The following is a 4,617-nucleotide window of genomic DNA, read 5'->3' as shown; positions in this document are numbered from 1 at the left end:
CAGGTACCAGTATTTACTAGTCATGTTGCTGTCTGGAAGGTTCTGCCACAAAACGGCTCCTGTCCCCAGAGACGTGTAGCTTGGCCATAAGCATTTCCTCCTAGCTGAAAAGTGGGAAGCAAAATGAAGCAATTTTTGGTTGTTGGCTTGGGGGCAGAGGGTATTACAAATCCATTTGCTCATCTCTCGATTCCAAGACTGGGAGGAGCTACATCTGCTGGTTCCCAGCACTTTATGTGTTGCTGTAACTAAAGAAAACATTTATATTTTAAAAATGCAATTTTACAGGCTGTTTACCCACAAAACCAATACACGAGATATAAAAAGCAACTGCTCTATATGCACAGTTTCCAGCTTTCCCCAAAGGCTTTTCGCTGTGCATCCTGCGTTATGGGTCCGCACTGCACAAACGGTTACTGCAGCTGATCCGTGTTCGCGGAGCACGTTGGCGCAGCTCCGGCAGCGAATGCCCAGGCAGCTCTGCCTGTGCCGGCCCTGGCTGCTGAGAGCCCTTCTGTACTGACGGCCAAAGGGTGACAGTAAACAGGACTCTGTATGATTCGGACTGGCATAACTTGGTCTGGTTTACCCGAGTTGGTTTTGTGTTACGGGCTCTGAGTAACCAGCTGGATTTAAATGGATCTGTCTGAGCGTTCCCTATGTCAGAGGCAGCCTCTGACCCCAGAAGCATGTCAGTAGAAGACCTGTTCCAACATTTTCTTTGTAATATACTACAGTAACAAGCAAAAGAAACGAATCTACCTTGAAACCTGTCTTGTTAACAGTTTCCCTTCAGCCCACAAAAGGAGGGCTGACCTCAGCTTAGCACTGAGGCACAAATTTCTGGATTCAAATCCTGCACCCAGGAGATGCCTCACTTCCTCCACCAGTACATTGGGAATAACAAATTTTATGCACTCTGAAAGTACAGGGCACTCTGAAACAGATTCTACGTATCAGAAATGAAAAGAATGCCCAAAAGCCACCTGTCCCCTGCGAGGCTGTTGTGCTGGTCTGTTCATGGCTGTAACTGGTGGCAGCGCTGTGTGCCCGAGCAGGGCTTGCAGGACGTACCTGGCGCTATCCTCGTCCTTCAGTGGGTTTAAGGGAACTTTTTAAACATAATGTGAATGTAGCTTATGTGATTTATATGTACTACAGTTTGAAGTGGTACAATTTCTTTTATTTTTAGGACTGATTATTTGATGCTACAGTAACATGAAAAATGTGTGTGTAGTTTTAAAATTAATGGAGAACAATGGCTTTAAGGCCCTCTGGCAGAAGCAGTGGCCAGCTAGAACATTCTTGTTCGGTATCTGTCCCTTTCTTCCAAAATGTTTTTCCTGTGACTTCCAGACGCGCCGAGACCTTCTTCACTAGGTGAAGTGTCTCTTTAATGACATGCCTGTCATGATCCAGGTCCGGATAGGTGAGTGCAGGGTACCGGGAGAGCAGGTACGAGGTGGGACCTGTCCCTTCCTGGAGTTGGTGAGGCAGTTCCCTTGAATTCAGGTTTTACCTAGTCGGATGCTTGTCCATCCCACAGTGTTTCCGCGTTTCTGGTTCCGGGGTCACCCTGTGAAAAGCCTTTAAAAAAAGCTGGGGCTGGGTAGGGTATTTCTGAGGGGTTTACAGTCAGCATTATTGGTGTGAGTGAGCAGTAACCTGGTACCAGGCCAACGAAGACGGCCCCTAGCCTCTGCCATCCTACACTGTGCTGAGCCTCGCACACCCGCAAACGAGGGAGATGCTCTGGGTGGGGGTTTCCCAGCAGACTCCATTCCTGCCTTGGGAGGGTGGAAAGGCCAAGGCACACCGCAGCGCAGAGAAGAGCTTTTTTGCTTTTAGTCACCTGAACAGTGTTAACTTCACTGCTGGGGGGGTGCTGTTGATGCGTAAAACTTTATATTGCTCATTTGTCTCACCGCACTCTGTTGAAGGAGTTTGCTCCTCCAGAGTGTCCCAGACAGTCAGCTACCACCTTGTACCCTACCCAGGTCACAGAATGCAGGACTGACTGGTAAGGTTGCAGACCCAGACTGTCACGGGGTTCAAAGTCATCACGAAAAAAAAAACAACTTTCAGCAATGGATGTGTGAATTTTTGTCTTGCCTGAATTTCTCCTTTCATGCCCAACATTTTGGAATAAATGGGGAGCGCCTCAGGTTGATGTTTTTGCACCCCATAGACTCTTACTTGCTTACAAAGCTGGAATGGCAGTGGAAGGAGCATGAGGAAGATCCCAACATGCTTTTGAATCCTCTTCCCCAGTGCTGTCCTGCCTGAGCAGAAGGGGCAGCGCAGCGGCTGGCACTCCAAGCGAGGCAGAAGGGCGCCCACAGAGGCAGCACGGACACATGTCACTTAGGAAGTTTTCACTGTGAGCCCATCAAACCCCTCCACAGAGACCACGGAACAGCTGCAGAAGGTAGCGACTGACGTTACCGATCAGGGCCTGACCAAGGCATATATCCTGGGCTTAAAAGCATCTCTAGTTTCTGTCTGGTGTTTAGGATTACCCAGTCCCTCTCCTGCCCCATAGAACTTTCCAGATGTCACAAAAATGGGTAGTGCTACAGGAATTCAAAGACAGACTATGCTAAACGTTGTTTCCAGGGCTATACCGTGGGATGCAACTCACTATCTGCTGGCTGCCTTACCTTGTGTTCTTGTTCTCACTAATACGAGCAGATCACGTCCCAGTAGCAGGCCCCCAGTAGAATCCCCAGCTGCAGGATTCGCTGCCTGATCAGCAGCAGAGCCGAGCCTTTAAAGCGCAGGTCACTCAGCGGCAGCCCGGGCAAACCAGCGACAGCAGAGCTCGTGTCTGCGCACACCATCCAGGCTATCGGCCGCTGTTTGCTCTGCCCCGGCTGCAGGAGCTCTGCCGAGGTGAACGCAGTCCTGATAAGCACGAGGGTGTTAAAGCCTGTATTGTCCCAGCTGCAGGTGGTTTTCTCTGCAGTTTTTTTTTTTAGCCATGCAAGCTGAAAAAAAGCCCCACGATTTGCAAATGAGTCTGTCTCATCCCTCAAAGCCCCACAATTCCCCCTCCTCGTTTTCCCCCAGGTGTCAATTCTGCAGACTGGATTGAGAAAGTTGTACTATAATGAATAATTTTATATTCAAATGGTTTACTGAGCATGATTTGTTTTGTACATATTGGAATATGATTTAACTTATTTTTATTGCCCCTTTTAATCTTTTTTTCATAAGGAGAAGACAAAAATCCCCACCCTGTGAAGTTCCTCTGTGTTTTTGTGTAGTCTGCCAGACAAACACACAACAGCCACAGGATTTCTCACCAGCCCTTGTGGTATCCGATTTTATTTTTCACTGTCATTTGGTTTTGTCTGAGACTTTGCTTACATTGTCTCATCTTTCCTCTCTGCTGCATAATCTGCACAGGGAAGGGAAATAGCAATGCAGGCAGGACTTTTTCTTTCTCTTCCCTTTCTTGTGTGCTTTACCTACCGAGGAACTCAGTTCTTATCTTCTAGGAGTTGTGTGACTGAGGGTAAAAAAATACAGCTGTCCCCCCACCTGCCTTCCATCCTCCATACTGTAGATCAAACAGATTCAGCTTCTCTGAAAGTGATTGTGGCTGGAGTCATTCCATTGGGCTGAATGTGTATGGTTTGCACTTTTTTTTCCACTTCGGGAACTTAAAAACCACAAGAAATAAAAGACAACTGTTTAATTTGAGCCAAGTAACACTTAAAGCTTTATATATTTATTTATAGCATCTTACAAAAATGTGTAAAAAGGTTTTTTTCTTTTCTTCCACAAGAAAAATTGGATTAAAAAGGAATCATCTAATTGTTTTTGTCTAGATCAAGAATGAATGTTAGCAGATGAAATAAACCCTAAACTGAGCATCTGTCGTACGTGTTGTCCTTGCATTGGCCTTTGGGTGCCGTTTCCGTGTAATACGTCTTGCCTTCCTGTATAACAGAGAGATAAAGCTGCCAGTGGAGCTGATGGAGAATATTTGTTTTCTGCTAAGAAAACAGACTCGTACGTAACACACAAATATTCCAGCAGAAACTGCAGTGTTTGTTCCCTTTGTTACATTTGAGCCAACGCTACAAAAAGCCCTTAAAGCTCCTTAAACCGACCCTCTTTTAAAAATTAATTACCTTTCATACTGTACCATCCTAATTTTCTTTTTCGCAGTCATTGCAGTGAACAGGTTTGGAAGCAATAAATGCTGGTGGGTATACCGAATATTACAGAATAATTAACATTTTTTTCTTTCATGTCGGAAGTACTGTCAGCAAACGTGACCTGTGACAATGTTCTCCATTACAGAACTGAAATAAGCCGTGCACCTCGTTCTGCGGCAGTGAAACTGAGTTGCGGGGTACCCAAGTGATGGTAGAAGCGCTTTACAGCATCCTAGGAGAGAGCAGCCAGATGTGCTTGCAGGCGCGGTGCGCAGTACCGCCCTTATGGCACCCACCGCCTCCGCACTGCGCACTGCCCACCGCCCGCGCTGCAGGAGCTGCCGGCGGGTGCAGACACCCCAGCTGGGCTGCCTCGGTGTTCTGCCTCGACCCCCCGGGAAGGCGATGCCACCCGGGCCCAGCCGAGCAGAAGGTCGTACCCGTCCGGCCC

Source organism: Buceros rhinoceros, unplaced genomic scaffold, assembly GCF_000710305.1.
Source record: "Buceros rhinoceros silvestris isolate BGI_N320 unplaced genomic scaffold, ASM71030v1 scaffold45639, whole genome shotgun sequence".
In the NCBI taxonomy this organism is placed as follows: Eukaryota; Metazoa; Chordata; class Aves; order Bucerotiformes; family Bucerotidae; genus Buceros; species Buceros rhinoceros.
This window is presented reverse-complemented; position numbering follows the sequence as displayed.